This window comes from Geotrypetes seraphini, chromosome 4 (genome assembly GCF_902459505.1).
Source record: "Geotrypetes seraphini chromosome 4, aGeoSer1.1, whole genome shotgun sequence".
Lineage (NCBI taxonomy): Eukaryota > Metazoa > Chordata > Amphibia > Gymnophiona > Dermophiidae > Geotrypetes > Geotrypetes seraphini.
The window spans coordinates 160637242-160663705 of NC_047087.1; the positions used below are offsets into that span (position 1 = coordinate 160637242).

Here is a 26464-nt window from a genome sequence, read left to right on the forward strand (position 1 = left end):
TCCTATAAATACGCTTGAGGAATGGGCTGCGAAATGGCAAATGAGGTTCAACGTGGATAAGTGCAAGATGATGCATATCAGTAACAAAAATCATATGCACGAATACAGGATGTCTAGTGCTATACTCGGGGAGAGCCCCCAGGAAAGAGACTTGAGAGTACTTGTAGACAAGTCAATGAAACTGTCCACGCAATACGCAGCGGCGGTGAAAAGGGCAAACAGAATGCTAGGAATGATTAAGAAATGGATCACAAACAGATCTGAAAAGGTTATCATGCTGTTATCCGGGCCATGATAAGCCCCCACCTGGAGTACTGTGTCCAACACTGGTCACCATGCATGAAAAAGGACATAGTACTACTCGAAAGGGTCCAGAGAAGAGCAACAAAAATGGTTAAGGGACTGGGGAAGTTGCCGTACAACGAGAGGCTTGAGAAACTGGGCTTCTTCTCCCTTGAAAAGAGAAGACTGAGAGGAGACATGATTGAAACATTCAAGATATTGAAGGGAATTGACTTAGTAGAGAAAGAGAGATTGTTCACCCTCTTCAAGGAGAACGAGAGAGCACTCGCTAAAGTTAGAAGGGAAAAGATTCCATACAAATGTAAGGAAGTTCTTCTTTACCCAGAGAGTGGTTGAAATCTGGAGCGCTCTTCCGGAGGCTGTTTTAGGGGAAAGCACCCTTTAGGGATTCAAGACAAGGTTGGATAAGTTCCTACTGGAACAGAACATACGCAGGTAAGGCTAGACTCAAATAGGGCACTGGTCTTTGACCTAAGGGCTGCCACGTGAGCGGACTGCTGGGCAAAATGGACCACTGGTCTGACCCAGCAGCAGCAAATAATTTTTTTTTTTTTAATTGAAATTTTAATATAATTTGACAAGAGATCTCTTGAACAAGCAAATCAGAATTGAAACCAAGATACAAACTTAAAATTTAAGCAAGAAAACAAATATTAAATCTTTCTTAGACCACATTATCACCTCAGAGGAAGAATATTTAGAGTGAGGAGCAACTCAATAAAGAAATTTAGTAATAAAGAAATTGGCTTAACAGTATACAGTTCTCATATTTCAAAATCATGACTATCACTATTAAACTGTCCCGGTTGACATTTTCTTCAAATCCAGGAATGATCTAAGTTGTTCCGGGATAAAAAATGTATACTTAACTCCTAAGAATTAGCACTTGGAGCAACATTTCTTTTGGCATACCCATGCAAGTGTTCAATTAAATTCTTAGCAGCAGCAAATCTTATGTTCTTATCAAGAATACCATCCCTCATCTGTTTATACAATACTTAAATTTTGTAAGTTTTGTACATACTGATTATGACTTTTCAAATCACTAATAGCATTGAAGAGAAATTTATTAAAGAAATGCTGATCACAAATTTGCCTCAATATACACATTTTCCAAAGGTAAAAACCAAAACCAAATCACAAACATCCAGTTTAAAAACAGAACTGGTGACCCACACATACTAGATAGTAAGGCCATCCTTATTGAAAACAAATGAAAGGTACTGTTTGTTAACTTCTAATACATTCTTAATCCTCTATCTGAATTTATTAAACTCAAGATCAAGGGAAATGTTGCATTTAAAGAAAAAAGGCCACTTCCTCTTTCACACAAATTTCCTATACGAAGGCTAACGGTTGCACTCTTATGATGTAGTAAAAACAATCTCTAACTTCAAAGACTTCAGCGGATCCAGAACACTGCAGCTAGGTTGATCTTCGCAAAAAGCAAATTTGACCATGTTTCCCTGCTTCTGTCAAAACTTCACTGGCTTCCGGTGATTTCTAGGATTCACTTTAAATGTACTTGCCTAATATTCAAGATCCTACATGGCATTCTTCCTCCCCTAATTCCACTATCCTGGAATTCTTCGAGACCTGACACTAACTCAAACTATCTTTCCCCTCATTAAAAGGCATCATGTATGCAGGTAAATTAGGGAAATCCCTTTTCTTCAAATTCACAGAGATTTGGAATAACCTCCCTGCCCCACTGCTGAACCTAGGCTCATTCCAATTATTCCGAAAGCATCTGAAAACCTGGCTTTTCTCCAAAACGTAAAGCTATCTTTTTAAAATGTAAAGCTAGCTATCCTCTTCATAACCTCTAATTTCTTATTATGTTCTTCCCTCATTTATTGAATTTACCTGTAAACCGTGCCGAGCTCTATCTTTATGGAGATGACGCGGTATACAAACTTAAGATTTAGTTTAGTTATTGTTCCTATCTGGGAATACTGCCAAAGTTTCTTCAGCCAGGCTGTAAATATCACAGTCCATGAGAACAGTACTCATCTCAGGGTACCAGACATACGCAGGGCTATACAAAGTCACAAAGAAGACTTCCTGCTCGAAAGAGCCTACAATCTAAACAGACAAGGCAGCCAAAATATCAGAGTGGGGATACTGTCAAAATTCCTTCAACAAGACTGTGAATAAGTCCTTCTGGACAAGAAATGCTGTCCCCCACTTCAAATTTTTACTTATAACATATGATTTCTTGTTTCATAACATATGATTTCTTGTTTCATTTATTAACAATGTCATAATCATTTACTTGTATGCAGGAGAAATCATATGAATAATTTTGCTTTCCCTATCTATTACATGCCTGCCCACATTTGCAGATTTTAACCCAGCCCATAACATTGGACAACAAATTTTTCCAAAAGTTTTGCTTCCTTAAAACAAACTGATGATTACAATATACCCCTTCAAAATAAACACAAATACAATTTCCCACTGACTGTATCACGTAGAAATTTTGAGAAACACAATGGTTTCTTTAATTGACTATAACATGTTTTAATGCACAAGGTTTCTGATACGTTGTGATAGTTCTGATACGTTGTGATAGTGTTTTCCTGCTGTTTTTCATTTGTACTCAGTGTTTGGTGCATCTCATTGCAGTGTCCAACAATAGTCAGCCAGCATTGATGGATTCCAGTTGCCCTGATATCTTTTTTCCATAGTGCAATGTCCTGGGGAAACCTTTCAAAGTATTCTATGTGGGAATGAAAATGTGTCAAAAAGCCACAGAAAATTTCTTGAATGAACACCAATTCTTCCATGTGCTGAGTGAATCCAAACAAACTCTACTTGATACAAACTACATTTTTTAATGTATGCTAAGAATTGTGTAGCTCCCCCAGGGAATTACCCTATAGGGAACCCACCACTCAGTCACTGTACATGTTTGGCAATTACTGAAAAATAATAAATGTAAATTTTATATGTTATATCCAATGAATTTCACTTGCATCTCAATTCTTTCAAATGTATAATGTGAAGATTTTGGTCCCGGGTCCCAACGCGGACCACGTTTCGTTTCCTTCATCAGGAGACCCGATGCTTAAGAACATAAGAACATAAGAAGTTGCCTCCGCTGAGTCAGACCAGAGGTCCATTTCGCCCAGCGGTCCGCTCCCGCGGCGGCCCATCAGGCCTATTGCCTGAGCAGTGGTCCCTGACTATTTCTTTAACCTACCTCTACTCATATCCCTATAACCTACCTCTTGGTTTGAATGAGTTTAAATATTTAAATTATCAAAAACTTCAAAATTCAGGATGTTGTCTCTCTTCTTCCGACAAGGCATCAGGTACAGTTGCAGTGGAGAATGATAGGTTGAGGGTATGTCAGATAGAGGGGATGATAGTAGGGGAGATGGTGATCATCAGATGGGTGGGGATGGGATCAGAGGAACAAGTAGTGAGTTTGAAAGAGGAAAGAAGATATGCAGTTTCCTCTTCAGTGATTTCCAGGAAGGGGGAAAAGGTGGCAGGTGATGATGGAGGGTTAACAGGGCAGGCCGGAGGGGGATCAGTCATGAACTCAAGGGTAATTTTGTGGTACTTGTCATGGTCTGGGGAGCCATGGTCTAGGGAGAAAGTGAAGTAGGAATTGGAGGCAAGGACATCTTTAATAGAGAGTTGAACATGCCGAAGAGGCAGCGAGGGTCAAATCTGAGGGAATCAGTGTAATAGTCTTCTTTTGCAAGCAAGAAGGTAGCTTAGGAGGTCAGCATAAATTTGAAGTGTATGAAGTCAGCGTGAGGGTAGGATTTCAGCCAGTGGTGTTTCGCAGACCGGGCACAGGAATGTAAGTGGTGAATTTTGGAGGTCAGCCAGGGCTGGGATTTGGCATGCCTTAAAGGGCATGACACAGGAAGAGCAAGGGTGTCCAGAGCAGAGGAGAGAATATTACCCAGGATATTTCCAGGTGCATTTTGTTCTATAGCCCAGAAATATCAAAGAAGAGACAAGTTAGCTTAATCATGTATTTCTAATGAGAATAACTAATGGGCAGACTGGATGGACCATTCAGGTCTTTACCTGCCATCATTTACTATGTTACTATGTTTATTATAGGAAGAGAGTGCTTCATTGACAGATTTACAAAGCATAGTGTTTGAGATGCGGGGTGAGACCATGGCAGAGAGTACACAGGTCAATAGACTGAAAATTTATGAAATTATTGGTGAGGATTGGTTGTTTCTTGGGGTCAAGGTGATGAGTCATGAATGTTATGAAATTATGGTCAGAGAGGGGAAAAGTTGGCAATGGAGCAGTTGGAGAGAAGGACTAGATCAAGGCAGTGGCCTTTTTTTGTGTATAGGGGTGCTGGAGCACAGCTGGAGTTTGAAAGAGGATATGAGAGCAAGGAACTTTATTTAAAAACTTATACACCGCTTAAACCTAAGTGGTTCACATAATACATATACAGTCTTAATAACAATACTTTGAGGTATAGAAGTTGGCAGTGTTCTCAGCATGAATGTTAAAATCACCCAGGATGAGGGAAGGTGTTGAAGGTTTGAGGAAGACAAAGAGCCAGGAGTCAGGTTCGGTGAGAGAGGAAGCAAGGGATTTCTTAGGGAGTCGATAAATGACAGCTATTCAGAGAGGCAGGGGAGTGAAGAGATGGATTGAGTAGACCTCAAAAGGAGGAGAAGCAGAGAGACTGGGGTAGAAGAAGGGGTTGAAAACTACAGGAGGGGGAGAGTAACAGGCCAGTTCTGCCTCCATGGCCAATTGGGCAAGGCATATGGGAGAAGTGGGAACCTCCATGACAAAGGGCAGCAAATGAAGCAGAGTCATCAGGACAGAGCCAGGATTCAGTTAGTGTAATCAGGTGGAAAGAATGAGAAATAAAGAGGTCATAGACATAAGTGGTCTTGTTGGAGATAGAGTGGGCATTCCAAGGGCGTATGAAAAAGAGTAGAGAAGGAGGGGAGAGGAACAGAAATAAGATTGGAGGTGTTGCAGTGTTATCTGTTTGATTAAGGTGAGAGTTAAGTAGGAGGGCCAGAATTGGGGTTGATGTCCCCAGCAGTGAGCAGAAGGAGGAGTAGGAGAGTTTGGAGCAGAATAGGAAAACAGGAGAATAGGAAGTATGGCGAAGGGGACATAGACTCTTCACCGCTGCTGCTGCTTTCCCATATGCGCCTGAAGCTGACGGCACAAGTTCTCCCCACTTCCATCATCTGCCCCTTCTCTCTCTCTCTCTCTCTCTCCACCCCAGGCAATTCCATCAGTTATCCTGCCCCCCTCGGTGAATTGCCTGGGGTGGAGGGAGGAAGAGGGCAGATGATGGAAGTGGAAAGAACTTGTGCCGTCAGCATCAGGTGTATGCGGGAAAGCAGCAGCAGTGAGGGATTAGAGGTTATCTTCCTCTCATTCATGTCCTTGCCACCCCCGTCCCTTGGTCGGTCCCAAATTTCACAATTTCCAGCATATCCCTTCCCTCCATTCTTGTAGTCCAGCATCTCCTCTCCTGACATCTCCCTGTCCTTTTTCCTTCACTATCTTCCTATCCCATCTCTCTTCCCTCCTGTTCCTCTCCCCATAGTCAATCATCTCACCACCTCTCTCTTCCCTCCCCCTCAGGGTCGAAGATTGCTTCCGCTCTCATTCCTGCTGTTCTCTCCCCCGTCACCCTATAATCTAGCGCCCCTCCTGCCCTTGTCCAACATTTCCCCTTCTCTCCCTCCCTCTTATCCCCTGCTCCAACATACCGTATTTCGACTGCCCTTCCATCTTCCCCTCCCCAGGCCTGCCGACTTCCACTCATTTACTGCTTTCTCCTGCCTCTACCGAAGCCTGTAAACAACTTTAACACATGCCGTGGGGCTCTAACAGTGCGCGTGCTGCTGACGGCTTCCTTCCTCCTTCCTCCCTCCTTGTGACATAACTTCCCGTTTGGTTGATGGAGGAGGAGGAGGGAAGCCGGTAGCGTCACACGCACTGTTAGAGCCCTGCGGCGTGTGTTAAAGTTGTTTACAGGCTTCGGCAGCAGCGGAAGAAAGAGAGAAAGCAGTCGCCGACCCTGTTTTGCCGATCGGAGGGGGGGGGCCGGTGTTGCCAATCGAGGGGGGATCCGGTGTTGCCGATCAAAGGGGGCCCAGTGTTGACGATCGCTGCGGGGGGGGGGGGGGGGCCAGGCTGTCGCCGTCTGAAAATTTTTTTTTTGAGTGGTCTCCTTCAGTGGGCCCCCCTGACCATTTTGGGCCTTAGGCATGTGCCTACTTGGCCTATTGGTTAATCTGGCCCTGACAGCATTTCACCCTTCCATAAACAAGAGCTCCCTTTCCAAGCTCTATATAACATAATATCCAAAAGCACACAATGTAGAGCAAGTTTCTGGATGGTCAGGAAGTTGATGTGTAGTAATTTATTACACAAAGTAAAATATTTAAAAAATATACAAAATCATCAAATAAAACAATATAGCAATATGTATCAGACAGTACAATTTTCACACTTTGTCTTTGATGTTTGGCTGAAGGCCAGACCCAACAAGGGCTGTGTTTTGGCAAATAATTTGCCTTCCTCAGGGGTCCTTAAAGATAAAGGAAAACATATGATGATGTATATGGAGAATGGTGAAAGTGTAAATATGACAACTATTTGTAAGAATGAAGATGTATGAAAATGTTAGTCTTGCCTGTTACTGAAGCATTTTCATCTGGTGTAGGAAGGGAGCTTGCTCCATCTATTCTCATACCTTTATTTATTTTTTTGGCTTTTCAGCCTCTCACACAGCTCATCTAGTGTGGGAGCTTGCTCCACCTATTCACATACCTTTTTTGGGGGGGCTTTTCAGCCTCTCACACAGCTTTTCATTGGAAATCACTATATTTAATCTGTTGGGAAAGACATATAATAATTTGCAACTATGAATCTTTTATTGATTTTACTGTTTTACTTAATGGGCGGTAGTACTAAGGATGTTAATTCACTTTATCCACAGTTACATTCAACTTATCTTAATCAAAAGGTACAAAAAGTTGATAATCTTGATGTATCCATTAGACTTATAGTTAACCAACGGGAGGATAACTCAGTTGATGTAATTTCCAAGTACAATGGTCAGAGTCAAACACATAGTATAAAGGAATGTCTGGGTATAATATACTCCTTGCTTCTTTGTGGTCTTGATATAGTTTTAACCAAGCTGTCAACTGAGTATTGCATTGTGAAGTTATCTGTGCTGCTGTGGAAATGTTATTTGGGTTGAAAAATACAGTTTGTTCGTCAGGCAGATGTACCGCTAATCTGTGTATGGTATGTGATTGATAATGCATTTCAAATCCATTCAAACGCCATGCTGCTTCTGGAGCGCTCACATATCTTGAATTCATAAAAGTTCTAATTTCATCATGATTTAAACTACTGTGTTCTTCATTTGCACAATCATGACCTTTGTATACATATTTAAAAAGGTTTTTTGTTGCTTTTCACAGAAGCACAGACATTACATTACATTACATTACATAAGTGATTTCTATTCCGCTTGTGCCTTGCGGTTCTAAGCGGATTACATGTTAGAAGACTGGACATTTCCAGTAGCATTGCAGTACATATAAACAAGAATGCGTTAAGTTACAATTGTTGTTCTGGACTTTTCCAGGATAAATTGGTAGTAGATAGTAGATAGTGATAGGTTGTTTAGACGAATAGAGATAATATTGTCCGGGTTCTGTTGTTTAGACGAGTAGAGATAATACTGTTCGGATTCGGGTGTTGCTGGTGGTGGTGTTTGGGTAGTCATGAGAGCATTATCTTAAACTTTTGTGAGGTTATGATGATGGGAAGTGTTTTTTGAAGAGATGAGTTTTGATTTCTTTTCGGAATGCTTTAATGTCTATTGATTTGGTCAGTAGATTGGTGATGGTAGTATCGATCTTTGCTGCCTGTGTCGCTAAAAGGCTGTCATATAGTTTCTTTCGTCGTGTTCCTTTGAGAGGGGGGTGAGTGAATAGGCTCTGGGTTCTCCTTGATCTGTGTGAGAGGTTACGGTGTAGTCTGTTGTTTAGGTAGCTGGGTGCTGTTCCATGTATTACCTTGTATAGTAGACAGTAGAATTTGAACTGAGATCTTGCTTTTATTGGTAGCCAGTGTGAGTCTAAGTATGCTTTGGTGATGTGGTCGTATTTGCCTAGTGAGTAGATGATTCTGAGGGCTGTGTTCTGAACTGTCTGTAATTGTTTTATCATGTAATTTGGGCATGATAGGTATAGGCTGTTACAGTAGTCTACAATACTCAGTACTAGGGATTGTACTAATATCTTGTATTGATCTTTGTTGAAGAATTTTCTTATTTTTCTTAGGTTACGTATTGTGAAGAATGCTCTTTGGATGATTTTGTGGATTTGAGACTGCATTGTGCAATTTCTGTCTAGTAGGATTCCCAGGATTTTGAGTGTGCTTTGCATTGGGTACTTGATTGTGTTTACTTCTAGTTCTGTGAGAGAAGGTTTTTTTCCCTTTCCAGTAGTAGGAATTTAGTTTTTTCCGAGTTCAGTTTTAGTTTATGACTTGACATCCATTTTTCTACCGTTTCCATTATCATTTTCAGGTAGTTTGTGGATAAGGGGTCTTGAATATTAAAGGGGAGGAGGATAGTTATATCATCTGCGTAGCTGAATGATACTGTGTTTAGGGCGTCTAGGGTTATGCCTAGGGATGCTATGAAGAGGTTAAATAATATGGGTGATAATGGTGATCCTTGTGGTACTCCACATGGGTTTGACCATGGGTCGGATATGTGCTCTTTTGATTTGACTTTGTATGTTCGTGTTTTGAGGAAGCTTTGGAACCATTTGTGAACATTACCTGAAATTCCTATTGCGTCTAATATCTGGAGTAGTGTGTGATGGTCAACTAGGTCGAATGCCGCAGAGAGATCGAGTTGAATGAGAAGCAGCTTGTTTCCTTTGCTGAGGTGTTGTCGGGCAATGTCTAATAGTGATACCAATAGACTTCAACATTAATGTGGAAATTGTACTTGAGGGCTAGATAATGGATTATATGGTACAACCCAAGTATTATCAATTGTCTTGGAGTTAAAATTTGAAATTTGGCCTGTGTTTCATTTTCTGTATTTGGGATAATCATTAATATTTGCAATGGTTTCTGTTGAAATGGTTTTGGGTAATCCTTAGTGCATTTGACATTTGTCATACACGGAGAATTAAGATTGTGTACTCCATATGGTCAATGAATCATATGTTTTGTTACAATTGCATATAAGCGAGGAGTGGTGGTTATATTTGGAATTTCTGCAGATACAATTTTGTCTATCACTTCTTCTGTTTTTGATTTACTATCATCTTTAAGAATGAGTAGTATGTGAGCATGTGGTAAACCCCTCTTTTGAAATTCAATTACGTATTCAATGGCTTTTGTTAGTCCAAAAATATGTTTTTTACAGATATAATTGATCATAGCTTTTAGTTTTATGTGAAATATTCTTGCAACTAAATCTGGGCGTGCATCAGCAGTTTGACCATGTTGTAGGTTATTAACAATCTCTTCCCATTTGAGGTTGCACGTCATTGTAATGAAAAGATGAGGCTTGCCATATTTTCTGACAATTGCCATTGCATCTTGATAATTTTGTAGCATGTTTCTGGGGCTGTAAATAAGGAAGGCAAAATATAAGTTTTTCCAGGAACTAGGCCTGCATCATTGGCTTCATTAATTAAATAGTCCATTAATCTTGAGTATTTTTCTACTCTTAATTTTGGATGATTTTGGCGTGCGTAATTTAGTCTGGCTTCAGTTTTGACATATGCATCTACGATATATCGTTGTGTAAGCCGGCCAGCATGTAATAAGGGATTAAATACATCTCTGATGGAAAGATGGTACCCATAATATAACATTTGTGTTATTCTAACTCTAGGATTTTGTGTTGCAAAGGTATGTCAATTCCCCCAGCTTTGATCCCCATATGGGAAGAGCAATGGGTAAAACCATGGGTTCCAGATTAGGATCAAGGACACTAATTTTTTGTGTTTGTGTTGGATTGTTTGCACTTGGTTTGCAGTGTATAAGGAGATCTCGTTCAAGTGGTGGTTCTCAGTCATTATTTTGAAAAATAAATGCAACTTCATTATGTGTTGGTGCGTTATAGCGCCTTTGGTCATTGTTACGATCTTGCACTATTGTCATAGTTACCTCCTTAGTAACATTGCCTGTTATCATGACATCGTCTTCACATTCTTTTTCAACCTCTTGTAACATTTTGCAGGCCATAAGTGTTTGTATAAGTTCTGGATTTATTCCTGAGTTAGGTGAAATTAGTATTTTATGATCTGCAGCTTCAGAGGGATCTAAAATATATAATTGTGCATACTGTCTGTTTTGTCCCGGTTGCGGGTGCAGTGTGCCTACTCTGTGACAAATTGATCCATGGATGCGGAAACAGTATGGGCCATGGCCAGGAGGTGGAACAATGTTTGCTCCCATGGAGTGAGTAGTGGCGCTGGCTGGCTGGTAGGGGGCGCTATAATGCGGTAATGGAATAGATAGTGTGCAAGACATGTTTGTGGAGTATGTTGTAGATTTTTCTACATATGAGATGCCTCCTTTTATATGGTTCTGGGTAAATCTAGTTAGATGCAAGCATATGTGATAGATAAGGCCACGCCCAATAGAAACTTATAAAAAGTTGGTACACAAATATAAACAAAGTGAATATGGATTGCGGCAAAGGCCAGGTGTGAGCGTCTCTTATGTCTGTTGGTTGGGAAGGAGAAAAGGTCAGTTATATATTTAGGGGCTAAACCGAACAGTACCTTAAAGCAGAAACATCCGAACTTAAACTTCACACGTATCTCCATCGGCAGCCAATGTAGAAGTCGGAAGGAAGGAGTCACATGGTCAAACTTCTTCAACCTGACGATCAGTTTGACCGCTGCATTTTGCACCAGTTGTAATCGGTGCTTATTCTTATAGGCTTACTGACTGCTGGCACTGGTTGTTTTTGGCACACTGAGTGCTGACACTGTTTTTTTTAGCCACACTGACTGCTGACACTGGTTGTTTTTGGCACACTGAGTGCTGACACTAGTTTTGTAGGCAATCTGACTGCTGGCACTGGGTTTTTTTGGCACAGTGAGTGGTGGAAATGGATTTTTTAGGCTCCCCCCTACCAACCACACCCCTCCCCTCCCTTCAAAGCAAGATCACTTCCTGATCCCAACCAAGCAAACCTCCTTAACCCAAACCAATGCAAAATCACTCCCTGCCCCCTTCCCCAGCACACCCTTCCCCGCAAAGCAAGATTGTTCCTTGTCCCCTACCAAGCACACCCCTCCCCCAAAAGCAAAGCATGATCGTTCCTTGCCTCCTACCAAGCACACCCCTCCCCCAAAAGCAAAGCAAGATTGCTCCCTGGCCTCCTCCTCAACACACTCTCTTCATTCAAACCAATGAAAGATCAGTCACTGCTCCCCCAGTACATCCGCTTCCCCCAAACCAAAACAAAATTGCTCCCTGCCCCAAGCACACAGGTTTTGGCTTATCTGAGAAATCTCCCATTTTCTGAAGCAGTTCTGGCAGGGTCCAACGCAGGCTCCTTGTATTGATAGGGAAAGCGCCACAGGCACACCGCCGCAGGCTCCTTAGTGAGCTGGAGGAAACAGCCTCTTGCAAACAGCTGCAGATGCAAGAATAGATGTGTAGACTTAGGCATTTCTAAATTTTTCTTTCTTTCTTTCTTTCTTTCTCTCTCCCTACCCCCTTTCTTGTATATCTTTCTTTCTGTCTCTCTCCCTGGCTTCCTGTCTGTCTTGTCTTTTTTTTTTTTTTTTTTTTTGCTGTCTGTCTCCTTGGCCGCTGTATGTCTGTATGCCTTTTTTTTGCTGTTTGTCTCCTTGGCTGCTGTCTATCTGTCTTTCTTTATTTCTGTGTCTCTCTCTTTTTGTCTGCTGTCTGTCTGTCTTTATTTCAGTCTCTCTCCTTGGCCACTATATGTCTGTCTGTCTTTTTTTGTTGGCTGTCTCCTTGGCCACTGTCTGTCTGTCTGTCTTCTTGCCCGCTGTCTGTCTGTCTGTCTTTTTTTGTGTGTGTCTCTCTCTCCTTGTCTGCTGTCTGTCTTTCTTTAGTTCGGTCTCTCTCCTTGGCTACTACATGTCTGTCTGTCTATTTTTGCTGTTTCCTTGCCCGCTGTATGTCTGTCTGTCTCCTTGGCTGCTATCTATCTGTCTTTCTGTCTCTCTCTCCTTGGCTGCTATCTGTCTGTCTTTCTGTCTCTCTCTCCTTGGCTGCTATCTGTCTGTCTTTATTTATTTCGGTCTTTCTCCTTGGCTGCTGTCTGTCTGTCTGTCTTTTTTGTGTCTCTCTCTCTTTGTCCGCTGTCTGACTGTCTTTCTTTATTTTGGTCTCTCTCCTTGGCCACTATATGTCTGTCTGTCTTTTTTTGCTATCTGTCTCCTTGGCCGTTGTATGTCTCTCTCTCTCTCTCTCCTTGGCCGCTGTCTGTCTTTATTTCAGTCTCTCTTCTTGGCCGCTGTCTGTCTTTATTTCGGTCTCTCTCCTTTCCTATTGTATGTCTGTCTGTCTTTTTCTCTGTGTGTCTCTCTTTCCTTGGCCACTGTCTGTCTGTCTTTATTTCGGTCTCTCTCCTTGGCCACTATATGCTTGTCTGTCTTTTTTTCTGCTGTCTGTCTTTTTTTCTGTGTGTCTCTCTCTCCTTGTCCGCTGTCTTTTGTTGGTTTTTTCTTTCTTTCTCTCTCCCTGGCCCCCTGTCCTTCTGTGTGTGTCTTTCACTCCCACCTACCTGTCTTTCAGTATGTGTGTCTCTATTTCTGTCTGTCAATGTCCCTGCCCACTGCCTGTCTGTTTATCCACCTACCTGTCTTTCAGTGTGTGTGTCTCTATTTCTGTCTGTCAAGGTCCCTGCCCACTGCCTGTTTGTATGTAGTGCCCCTTCTCCCACCTACCTTTTTTTTTAAATCATGGGCATCCGGCACTCAGTAACTGCTGCTAGATTTGAGTAAACCATTGTAAACCGCCAAACGCACACGCGCCCGATGCACCGAACTCGCCCTAATATTTCTCTGCCGGCCGGCCACGGAGTTACTGATCACGGAGGCAGGGATCACACTTAGCATTTTATTATTAGTGATATTATTGCAGGAGACATAAATTTACATTTAAATGTAAAGGATAATATAGATGTTGAGATAAAAACTTTTTATCTTTGCTTAATTATAGTCTTCCTTTACCTACACAAACACATGAAAAAGGTCATCATTTAGATGTGGTAGCTATGTCCTTAAAGAAGACTTTAGAGCCTTCAATCTCTGTAACTGATGGTATCTGCTGTCAAGATATTTGGTCCGGTCATTTCACTTATTATTTTAATCTAGTTTGGAATCAATTAAAATTTAAAAATCATTCAAGAATAAAAAAAAGAACATCTTATAAGGGGTCATGTTAATTCAGAGGAATATTAGTCACAATACGAGTTGTTAATGGAGGTTGGTGAAGGGGTTGATTTTTGGGATCATTGGATGGAAACAAGTACATCTATTTTAGATAGCATCGCCCCTGAACAAAAAAGTAAGCGTTGTTCGAATAAACATAATAAGTGGTTTGATAATGAACTCCTAAAAATGAAACAATTGGTAAGATGATTAGAAAGGATCTGGCATAAAACTGGAAAATTATTAGATCGGAATAATTGGAGATCCAATATAAAAATTTACAAACAATTGATTAAAAAAAAACATAAAGCATTTTATTCATCTAAACTTGATTCATCTAATATGGGTTCAAAGGGTATCAATACAAAAGAACTGTTCAATCTAGTTACAAATTTATTCAATACTACACGCTACACTCAATCTATACATAATATTATGTTACCTTTAGCAAATGATTTAGCTCAGCATTTTGATTTAAAAATTAAAAATCTAAGAAATAATTGCTCGATAAATGATACTCATGAATATCAAATGCCTAATATGCAAGGAAATGTAATACGATCGGATATGATTTGGAGTTCCTTTCATGATTTAGAATGGAATAATTATATTAAATTATATAACAAATATGCTAAATCATATTGTGTTCTGGACTCTTGTCCCCTGGAAATTATGAAAGCAGCTCCATTAGATTTTAAACTGAATTTGTTGAATTATCTGACTGATAATTTAAAGAATGGAAAATTCCTCACTAATAATGGTCATATTATAATCAATCCCAAAAACCCCCAAAGAATCATTAGCATTAATCACTAATTATAGACCAGTAGCATCCATTCCATTTTTTGTAAAAATTATGGAAGGAATGGTCCATCTTCAACTAATGGAATATCATGATCAATTTTCTCTCTGAGGTTCAACGTGGATAAGTGGAAAGTGATGCATGTAGGTAACAAAAATCTCATGCATAAATACAGGATGTCCGGGGTGGTACTTGGAGAGACCTCCCAGGAAAGAGACTTGGGAGTTATGATCGATAAAGAACGGGATCACGAACAGATCAGAGAAGGTTATTATGCCGCTGTACCGGGCCATGGTGCGCCCTCTCCTGGAGTACTGCATCTTTGTTTAGTAAAGGTCTTAATGTCTTGATCATGCAATTTGATATTCTTTATTCTTATATACCGCCAACAATCTTGCGACTTCTAGGCGGTTTACAGTGAGGTGAAACTGTACAGTCAGCGAATTACAGAGTATAACAGTGACCATCTGATATTAACATTAATGATAACAACAGTTTATGTACTGCCGGACCGGGAAGTTCCGTGCTATATACAATGAGTTAGAAAAGTTTCATTAATTGATTGGGACATTCATAGTTTAGAGATTAGAGGTTAACAGTTTGCAAGATCAGATATGGGTGGAATTACGAAGGGGGCTATTGTCCTTGTTCGTTACCTATGTAATTCAAGAACAGGTATGTTTTTAGGTGTCTCCTAAATTCGCTATAGTTGTTTGAGTGTGTGATTAGTTTTCCTAGGTCTTTGCCCCATAAGGCTGCTTGGTACGATAAAAGTTGTTGATGATGTCTCTTATATCTGCATCCTCTAGCCGGTGGGGAAACAAATTTCAGGTGTGTGCTTCTCTCATGTCTGTTAGTTGGGAATGAGAAGAGGTCTATTATATATTTAGGGGCTAGACCTGATAATACCTTAAAGCAGAGACATCCTAGCTTGAACTTCGTGCGAGCCTCCATTGGCAGCCAGTGCAGGAGTCGGTAGGAAGGGGTTATGTGATCGGACTTCTTCAACCCGAAGATCAATCTGACTGCTGCATTTTGTATAAGTTGTAGTCTCTGCATTTGCTTCCGAGAGATTGCCAGATGGGTAATGTTGCAATAATCAAGGTGGCTTAGTATTAGGGATTGTACCAGAATTCTGAATGCTGAGGTGTCGAAGTATGCTCTAATGGACCTAAGTTTCCAGAGGGTAAAAAATCCTTTTCTGACTAGGGAGTCTACATGGTCTTTCATAGTTAGACCTTGGTCCAGTATTACCCCTAGAACCTTCATTGTTGGTTGAATAGGGTAATTGAGTTTGTTAATGCGTAGTGATTCTGTCGTGTTATGTGGGTGTGGCGAGGCTATAAAGAATTTAGTTTTATCTGAATTGAGCTTGAGTTTGAATTCTGTGGTCCATTGTTCCATCAGGTTTAGTGCTTCTGTTGCTGTGGGGGTGATTTCGGAGGGAGACGTAGTAAACGGGATAATGATTGTGAAGTCATCCGCGTAACTGAATACTTTTATACCTCGCTGGGCCAGCTGCATGCCTAGTGATGATATATAGACGTTGAAGAGTAGAGGGGATAATGGGGACCCCTGTGGAACGCCTGATGGGTTTCTCCATGTTTTAGAGAGGTTGCAGTTGAAGCGTACCTGATAGGTGCGGGCCGTAAGGAATCCTCGGAACCAGTCAAGTACCTCACCTCCAATGCCGATCGCGTCTAAACATTGTAGTAATTTTTTATGGTCCACTAAGTCGAAGGCCGAGCTCATGTCAAATTGCATGATTAAGGCGTTATGGCCCTTGGTGAATAGGTTGCGTAAGTGTTCTAGGATTGCTGCTATCACCGTCTCAGTGCTAAACAGAGGTCTGAAGCCGGACTGGGTTTCGTGTAGTAGAGAAAACTGGTCAAGGTAGTTCTGCATTTGATTTAGTGGATCATGGGAAATTGCTGCAGTGTTTGGATTCTATTGGTATTAAAGGAGAGGTGTTAGAATGGTTTCAGGGCTTTCTCATGTCTCGCACTTATCAAGTTTGTTTCAATAATGATCTTGGAATAATTCATCTGGCGTTCCACAAGGTTCACAATTGTCCCCATTGCTATTTAACATCATGTGCGCAATTGTCCCAGCTGGGGATAAAGCTGTTTAATTATGCAGATGATTTTACGATCATTATTCCATTTGCTATTTCTCTTTCTGGAGTTATTCCTAAAGCAACAGAAGTATTAGGTCTAATGGAGCAATGGATGACTGAATTTAAACTGAAGCTTAATTCAGAAAAAATGAAGTTTTTTGTAGCTTCACCGCGCCCGTTTGATACTAAAACATTATTGCATATAAATAAATTCAGCTATCCTATTCAATCTACCATTAAGGTTTTGCAAATAATACTGGACCAGGGCTTGACTATGAAGAACCAGGTGGACTCTTTGGTCAGAAAGGGTTTCTTTACTCTTTCGAAGCTTCAGTCCGTAGGGCGTATTTTGATGTTTAATCTTTCAAAGTTTTGGTACTGTCTCTTATACTAAGCCAGCTTGATTTCTGCAATATTGCCTATTTGGCAATTTCCCAGAAGAATATACGATTGCAAATAGTACAAAATGCAGTGGTCAGGCTGATTTTTAGGTTTAAGAAATATGATCACGTAACACCCTCCTATCGAGTACTGCATTGGTTGCCAATGAAGGCACTTGTGAAGTTTAAGGGCTCCTTTTACTAAGCTGTGATAGTGTTTTTAGCACACGCTAAACCCACGCTACGCGGCTAGAACTAACGTCAGCTCAATGCTGGTATTAAGGTCTAGCACGTGTGGCAATTCAGCGCACGCTAAAACCGCTATCGTAGCTTAGTAAAAAGAGCCCTAAGTTTGGTTGCTTCTGTTTTAAGGCTTTCTTTGGTGTAGCTCCCAAATATATAATTGAGCTTTCTCTTTTGCAACCAACAGACATTTATTTATTTATTTCAATTTCTATCCCATTCTCCCAGAAGCTCAGAACGGGCTACAGGTAGACATTCACAATCATTTGAAAACAGATTAGTCATGACAACAAATAGGTTACAGTAGACAATAACAGCTTATTCTAGAGACCAGACTGGTCATAGCGAAGAGTACTAGAAGTATATTGAGGAGACAGATTTTTAATGGCCCGATTGGCGGAAGAGGAAGGTCTTTACTGCTCTGCAAAAGGTCATTAGTGAGTCTAGCGACCTGATCTCTGTGGGTAGTCAGTTCCATAGCTGAGGTAGGAAATGGCTGTAGGATCTTTTGTACACCGTACTCATTCGGAGGGATCTCCCTGTGGGAATGCTGAGTCTTTGTTCTGCTTTGGAGCGGAGGAGGCAGTTAGAAGTGCATAGGCGTAGCATGGATGCTATGTAGGCTGGGGTTTTTTGGTAGAATCTCTTGTGTGTCATGACCAGGGCTTTGAAGATGCATCGCTTTTTGACTGGTAACCAGTGAGCTGCATAGAGCGCTGGAGTAATGAGGTCATGGTAGCTGAGGTTGTATAGGAGTCGAATTGCTGAGTTCTGGACTTTTTGGAGGTGTTTTAGATCTCTTGCAGTGATGTCATTGAATAGGAAGTTGCAGTAGTCTAGCCTAGAGAGTACATAGGCAAATAGCAGTTGGGCTAAGTCTGTTTCTGGAAGGTAAGGTTTGATCCTTCGCAGTTGGCGTAGGTAGTAAAAAGATGTGGAAACTACCTGTGAGATGTGGGCGGAGAGGGACAGGTAGCCATCCAGTATAATTCCAAGACTTCGTACCTGGTCTTTTGCTGTTAAGGGGTGAATTCCCAGGATAGTGTCGGACAGGTGAAAGTAGTGTTCCTTTTTCATGATCCAGAGTAGTTCAGTCTTTGAGGCATTCAGCTGGAGTTTATTGGCTGTCATCCAGTTTTTCATATCAGAGAGGCAGTGTAGGAGGTTAGTGAATTGGGTTGGCCGATCGTCACCTAGGGGGAGCAATAGTTGAAGGTCATCAGCATAGGAGTGAATCTTAATGTATTTGTGTGCAATGTCGATAACTGGCCTGATACACAGATTGAAGAGGAGAGGGGATAGCAAGGCACCTTGGGGAACTCCGTATTTAATTGATTTGGGGTTCGATTTAGCTGTCCCTAGTAGCACAGATTGTGTTCTTTGATCCAGGAAGGAGGTGAACCATTGCAGTGCTGAGTTCTTGATTCCTATGTCAGCGAGTCAGTCTAGTAGAAGTTGATGATCTATAGTGTCGAAGGCAGCACTAAGGTCAAGCAGGACCAGTAAGGCATCATTTCCTTTGACTGGAATGGAGATAGAGCTTTTTGTTGATCAATGAAAGGTTGCAGTTGGTGGAGCACTATCTTCTCCAGTAGTTTGGAGATGAAGGGGAGGTTGGAAATGGGGCAGTAGTTGCTTGGATCATTTGGGTCGAGGGAGGTTTACTTGAGGGTGGGTTTGATAATGGCCGATTTCCAGTTGAGAGGAATTTTCCCAGTTAACATTGAGGCATTGATGATGGGGAGGATTGATTCTGCAAAGGCATCTTTGGAGGACAAAAGGAGATTGGATGGGCATGGGTCAAGGATGGAATTGGAGGGTCGGAGCTCTTGTAGCATTTCTTGGAGCTCAGCATGTGTGACCGGGTGAAGTTGGGAAAGGGTTCTACAAGGTGGGGTCTTGGGCATGTGAGAGGGATGAGCCTGTGGAGGGATCTTGCTGGGAGCGGAGTTGAGATTGCTTCAGATGTTATCAATTTTTGTTTGGAAGAAGTTAGAGAGAGTTTCACTGTCTAGGTTAGTGGGGGTATTATGATTGCATCCATGAGCAGTGGAGAAGAGGTGGTTAGTCAAGGTAAACAGGTATCTGGAATGGTTTGGAACTTTCTATAAGAGGTGTGTGTAGTGAGCTTTCTTTGCTTCCAGAATGGCAGCTTTGTAGGTGTTTGATAATTTTCTCCAGTGTGATTTGTAGTTCTCTTTTTGGTGTTTGATCCATTTCCTCTCTGCTTGTCTCAGAGCTCTCTTTTAGGATCGGAGGTCATCGTTGAACTAGGGAGCAGGGTTTTTGTTAGTAACTAAGCGTGTAGTTTTTGTTTGTGCCAGGTTGTCGTAGAGGGCCTGAATCCCTGTGTGCCAGGTGGAGGCAGCCAGGTCAATGGAGTGGAGATTTTGGTTGCAGGTTTTACTGAGGTCCCAGATTCCAGTGGACATAGCTAGAGGATCGACCTTGTTTGGATTCCGAGTTTGCTTAGTTAGGGTGGAGCCCTGTGGTTTGGGAGTGGCGGCCATGGGCGGCAGGCAAAGTTGGATAAGGAAATGGTCTGACCATGGGACCGTTGTGGTAGTGTAGGTCAGCTCAGGAGGCACGGTGGTCTGGTCCCTATGAGTGAAGACTAAGTCCACGGTGTTGCTGGCAGTGTGGGTTGCAGAGGTAATTGCTTGGTGAAATCTTAAATCGGTTAAGGGTGACAGGAAGTTAGCGCTCGTTCCAGAGGTATTGGGATAGTCCAGGAAATTGAAGTCTCCTAAGATGGTTATGTGCTTGTAGGAGATGAACAGGTTGGTGATGAAGTCAAGGAGGACCTCGAGGGTATCAGAAGGGGAGTGAGGTGCCCTGTAAAGCAGGATGAAAGTAACTTCACTATTGGGGCCCATGGTGAATGTGAGGCATTCTAGTGTGGGGAGAGTGAGGGAATCTATCAATTTAGGAGAGGCACTTGTTTTGATGATTGCAGCTACGCCACCTCCCTTCTTTACAGTGCGAGAGCAGGCCAAGCCTTGGTAATCAGGGGGGCAAAGATCACCAGTGCTACCCTGCCTTTATTTTGGAGCCAGGTCTCTGTAATCATGAGGGCATCCCATCTGTTGTTGTTGAGGAGATCACGGAGAATGATGGATTTGTTGTTGACGGATCTTGCATTGATGAGAGTAATTGAAAGAGGGTTGTTGGCTATAATCAGTGGGGAGGGCTGGATGGGGGTGAGGTTCCGGAGGTCCCTGGTTCGGTGGTTCTTATGTTGTGAACTTAGGTCTCCATATCTGCCTTGTCCTGTGATGACTGGGATGGTGAAGTATAGTGTGGCGAGCAGTGTCGGAGCTGTGGAAGTGTTGGAGTAGTAGTAAGGTGCCTGTTGCTGTGTGGTATTGAACCAGGCGAGGGAAGTATGGGGGGTGAGGTGAAGGGGTATAAGAGACATGGTGGTCAGAGGGCAGGTTCTGGTACTGGCAATACTGTTGCTGGAGAGGGAGGAAGGTAGGATGGGTAATGGGTAAGGTTCCTGGCTTGGTCTCTCTGGTCCACTCAGAGGATACACAAAGCTGGTGGGCAGAGCTGCGATGATCAGTGGAGGAAGGAGGGAGAAAAATGGAGGACTCCTTAGTCCTTCCCCTGCCTAGAGCATGGTCGGTTGTCCACTGGTCGTTGGCCCTTCAGTAGGGCTTGGAGGAGAGCCGGAGCTAGAGGAAGCCCAGGAAGAGCAGCAGTTGGGAGAGATGAAAGGGAACACAGTTTTCTCAAAACCTGGTGCGCTTTTCCTCAAGTGACTTGGCACTAGTGGACAGCCTTAGAATGGCCCCTCTATGCTGCTGTGTTGAACCAGCTGATAGAATCCTCAGGAAGAGCAGCAGTTGGGAGAGAACATAAGAACATAAGCAGTGCCTCTGCTGGGTCATTGTGCCAGCAGTCCCCTCACGCGGCCGCCTGTATAATCCTCTATCTATACCCTTCTATCCCCTTTTCCTTCAGGAAATCATCTAATCACTTCTTGAAACCCAATAGCGTACTCTGTCCTATCAAACCCTCTGGAAGCACATTCCAGGTGTCCACCACCCTTTGGGTGAAGAAGAACTTCCTAGCATTGGTTCTGAATCTGTCCCCTTTTAATTTTTCCGAATGTCTCTCGTTCTTGTAGTTTTTGAAGAATCTGTCCCTCTTCATTTTCTCTATGCCCTTCATGATCTTGTAAGTCTCTATCATGTCCCCTCTAAGTCTCCGCTTTTCTAGGGAATAGAGCCCCAGTTTCTCCAATCTTTCAGCGTATGAAAGGTTTTCCATACCTTTTATCAAGCGCTTCGCTCTTTTCTGAACCCTCTCGAGCATCGCCATATCTTTCTTAAGATACGACGACCAATATTGGACGCAGTACTCCAGATGCGGACGCACCATCGCCCGATACAACAGCAGGATAATGTCCTTCATTCTGGTTGTAATACCTTTCTTGATAATACCTAGCATTCTGTTCGCCTTCATAGAGGCCGCTGCGCACTTTGCCGACGGCTTCATTGTTTTGTCCATCAGTACCTCTAAGTCCTTCTCTAGGCTACTTTCACCCATTACCAGCCCTCCCATCGTATAGCTGTACATCAGGTTTCTGTTGCCTACATGTAAGACTTTACATTTCTCTACATTAAAGTTCATCTGCCATTTATTCGCCCACTCTCCCAGTCTTTTCAGGTCCCTTTGTAAATCTTCAGAATCCTCTTTAGTCCTAACCCCACTAAAAAGTTTTGTGTCGTCTGCGAATTTTATAACTTCGCACTTCGTCCCTCTGTCTAGGTCATTAATAAATATATTGAACAGCAGTGGTCCGAGTACCGACCCCTGTGGAACACCACTTGTGACCCTTCTCCAGTCCGAGTAGTGGCCCTTCACTCCTACCCTTTGCTTCCTGCCCACCAACCAATTTTTGATCCATATATGTACGTCTCCTTCCACCCCATGGTTCTCCAGTTTCCGTAGTAGGCGTTCATGGGGTACCTTGTCGAAGGCTTTTTGGAAATCCAAATATACGATGTCTATGGGGGCCCCTTCGTCCATTTGTTTGTTAATTCCTTCAAAGAAATGCAGTAAGTTCATTAGGCACGATCTTCCCTTGCAGAAGCCATGTTGGCTTGTTTTCATCAGTTTGTTCCTTTCTAGATGCTCATCGATGCTGTCTTTTATCAACGTTTCCGTCATTTTCCCCGGGACCGAAGTCAGACTTACCAGTCTGTAGTTCCCCGGTTTACCTCTCGATCCTTTTTTAAAGATGGGTGTAACATTTGCTATCTTCCAATCCTCCGGGATCACCCCCTTTAGTTCTTTCACTACCCTAGGGTGGATTCTGTCCGGGCCCAGAGATTTTAATCTATCTATCTGCTTGCATACGTCTTCAAGGCTTACCTCCATGGATGTTAATTTTTCTGCTTGTTCTCCTTTGAAGATTTTTTTTCAGGTTCCGGCATGTTGGATGTGTCCTCTCTTGTAAATACTGATGAAAAGAACCTGTTTATTCTATCCGCCACTTCTTTTTCCTCCTTTACCACTCCCTTCCTATCTCCTTCATCCAGCGGTCCCATCTCCTCCCTTGCCGGCTACTTCCCTTTAGCATATCTGAAGAACGGTTTGAAATTTTGTGCTTCCCTGGCTAGCCTCTCTTCGTATTCTCTTTTTGCTCTTCTAACCACTCGGTGACATTCTTTTTGATGCTTCCTGTGCTCTTTACAGTTTTCCCCGGTTTTGTCCTTTTTCCACATCCGGAATGATTTTTTCTTATCTCCTATCGCTTTCTTCACTTCTTTAGGTATCCATGCCGGGTCTTTTGTTCGGTTCTTTTTGCATCCTTTTCTAAATCTGGGGATATACAGATTTTGCGCTTCGCTCACCAAGTCCTTAAATAAAGACCAGGCTTGCTCCACAATTTGCGATTTCTTTGAGCTGTTTCTAAGTTTCTTTCTTATCATTACTTTCATCGCTTCGTAGTTTCCTTTCTTGAAGTTAAAAGTTATCGCTGTGGTTCTCATCCCCTTTGATGTTCCTACTTAGACTTTGAACTGGATCATATTGTGATCGTTGTTTCCTAACGGACCCACCACTTCCACTTCCTTTGCAGGTCCTCTTAGCCCATTGAGGATTAGGTCCAGAGTGGCATTCCCTCTCGTCGGTTCTCTGACAAGCTGCTCCATGAAGCAGTCCTGTATAGCCTCCAGGAATCCGGTTTCCCTAGCGCATATTGAGTATCCAAGACTCCAATCTATCCCAGGATAGTTGAAGTCTCCTATAACAATGGTGTTACCGTTTTTTGCATTCCCGCCTCATCTTGGCTTCCATTTCATCATCGTTTACTTTGGTTTGCCCAGGTGGACGAGAGAGATGAATGAAAACACAGTTCTCTGAAAACCTGGTGCGCTTTTTCCTCAAGTGACTTGGCACCAGTTGACAACCTTAGAATGGCCCCTCTATGCTGCTGTGTTGAACCAGATGATAGAATCCCCAGGAAGAGCAGCAGTTGGGAGAGAAGAAAGAAAACACAGTTCTCTCAAAACCTGGTGCGCTTTTTCAAGTGACTTGGCACCAGTAGATAGCCTTAGAATGGCCCCTCTATGCTGCTGTGTTGAACCAGCTGATAGAATCCCCAGGAAACATAGAAACATAGAAATAGACGGCAGATAAGGGCCACGGTCCATCTAGTCTGCCTACCCCAATGACCCTCCCCTACCTTTCTCTGTGAATAGATCCCACGTGTCTATCCCATTTGGCCTTAGGCACTTGGGCCCAACCCAGCCCATATGCCTAAGGCCCTGCCCACAGAAGGGGCCTAAGTATACTGGGCCTATTCCGGTTGGCCCAGGCATCTCAGGCCCCACCTGTGGGTGGGATTTGAGGGTTTACAAAAGCATATAAAAAGAGGGATGTAGACAGAAGGAGAGAAAGTTACATGCTAGGGAAAAGCCAGGTTTTCAGTTGTTTTTGGAATAGTTGGAGGGAACCCAGGTTCCGCAGCAGGACAGTGAGATCGTTCCAAAGGACTAGCTCCTCTTTGCCTAAAAGCCCTTGTTTTGGACGTTTGGGACTTAGGCTTTTTTTTAGGTTGATTATATGGTGTTAGTGTAGACATAGTGGTGGGTCACTGTTCCCTCTAAGCTGAGCAGGTGTCCTCCAGCTGCATTGCTACCACTAGGGGGTGGAATATTTTCAGTCGCTAAGGACAGGTATGTTCCCTGGAGTCCTGCAGAACTTGCCTGTCCCTCACAATTGAAAAATGTGACAGTAAAACAGCACCCTCTATTGGTGAGACTGTGGGTGGAGGACTCCTGCTCAGCTTAGAGGGAACACTGCACAGCTGAACATAGAGGCAGGCCATTATAAAAAAAAAAACCTCCTTTTGGACGTTTTTTTTTTGATAATGGACATTTTCCCTGCTTCTACTTTTTACATTTAAGGCCTTAGGCTAAAAGGGGACTTAGACTTTTTTTTTTATTATGCCCCTCCACCTGTTTTTGAAGTATTTAGGCAGCTAATTCGTAAAAATTTTATTATGTACTATTTTGATCATTTTAGTGTCTCTAATTATTGGCTTTTAACTTTTTTAGTTCTATTCAACTTCTTTTATTGTTTTTTTTAACTATTGTAAACCGCATAGAACTTTACAGCCTTGCGGTATATAAACTGATTATTATTATTACAAATAAAACATTTTTTGAAAATGATTAATAAGATAAAAAAATAAAGAGGCCCACAAGGTTGCTATGTGAGAAGTGTACATGTCTAAACTTGGGCACACTAAAATAGTAATATAGCACAGGGGAACAAAACAGGAATCTAAATTAAAAGAAAGAGTTAATTTCCAAAATGCTTAGCAAACAAGAAAGTCTTCAGAACTTTCCGGAATAGAATGAAAGATCCTAATGCAACTTCTTAATGCAAGCGGTAAATTATTCCAAAACTCTGTTAGTTTCTAATCTAATCTAATCTAAACCTTAAGTTTATATACCGCATCATCTCCATGAGTATGGAGCTCGACACGGTTTACAAGAACTTAAATAATAGGCAGAGAAGAAAAAAAGGTTTACATGAACTTATGTGTAGAAAGGAGGAGAAAAAGGGGGGGAGGATAGAGTTACAATTTGGTGAAAAGCCAAGTTTTCAGTTGTTTGCGGAATAATTGAAGGGAGCCCAGGTTCCGCAACGGGATGGTGAGGTCGTTCCAAAGACCTGTGATTTTGAAGAGAAGGGATTTTCCCAGTTTGCCTGCATAGTGGATGCTGCGTAGAGAGGGGAAGGCTAGTTTATACCTTTGGGCAGTTCTGGAGGAGTCAGGACTGGAGGAGTTGAAAGATAGTGGGATAAGGGGAGGGAGGATACCGTGAATGATCTTAAAAGCCAGGCAGGAACATTTTAAATGGATTCTGGAGATTATTGGGAGCCAGTGAAGTTTGGCAAGGAGTGGGGAGGCATGGTCAGATTTGCGTTTTGAGATCAGTTTGGCTGCAGTATTCTTGGATTAGTTGGAGTCTTAGTTTGAAAGCGAAAGAATAACTGAATCTCCTGATAGGTCTATTTTTTCCCCTTAGGGAAGGAAATAATAGTTTTAATTTTTGAGAACTTCTCTAGAGATGAGATCTATGTACATTCCAGTCCAAAGGAACCAGACTAATGAAAATGCAATACAAATGCATTTAAAATGAATTCTAAAATGCACTGGAAGCCAATGTAATTCTTTGAGCAATGGAGTTACATGGTCAAATTTACTCTTACCGAAAATAAGCTTAGCTACAGTATTTTGTATCAGCTGGAATCTCTTCAAACTGACCTTTGAAAGACCCAAGTATATTGAGTTGCAATAGTCCAGCCTTGACAGAATGATTGATTGAACCAAGACAGAAAAGTGTTGCGGATGAAAAAGTGCTCTCACTCTTCTCAAAATGCAGAGGCTGAAAACACATTTTTTTTACAAGGGAATTTAATTGATCCTTAAATGTAAGTGAGGAATCGATGACAATACCCGATATTAATGAGGAAAATTCAATTTTCAGAGATTCTCCTAAATCTAAGATCACAGCAGAGGGAAGGGAATCTAATTTTGGGCCAAGTCATAGAAGTTTAGTCTTAGCGGCATTTAATTTTATCTGGATCATCATCAACCAAGACCGAAGTTTGGTAATACAATGGTTAATATTGGGTGTCAGATTAGCAAGATCTGGATCAA

At 42.1% G+C, this 26464-nt stretch overlaps 1 protein-coding gene across 1 annotated transcript in view; it reads left to right on the forward strand.

Annotated features, from left to right (window-relative positions):
• The window catches only part of TSNAXIP1 (translin associated factor X interacting protein 1), a 1372321-nt gene that overhangs the window by 789618 nt on the left and 556239 nt on the right, over positions 1–26464 (forward strand). The gene's annotated exons all lie outside the window — the stretch shown is intronic.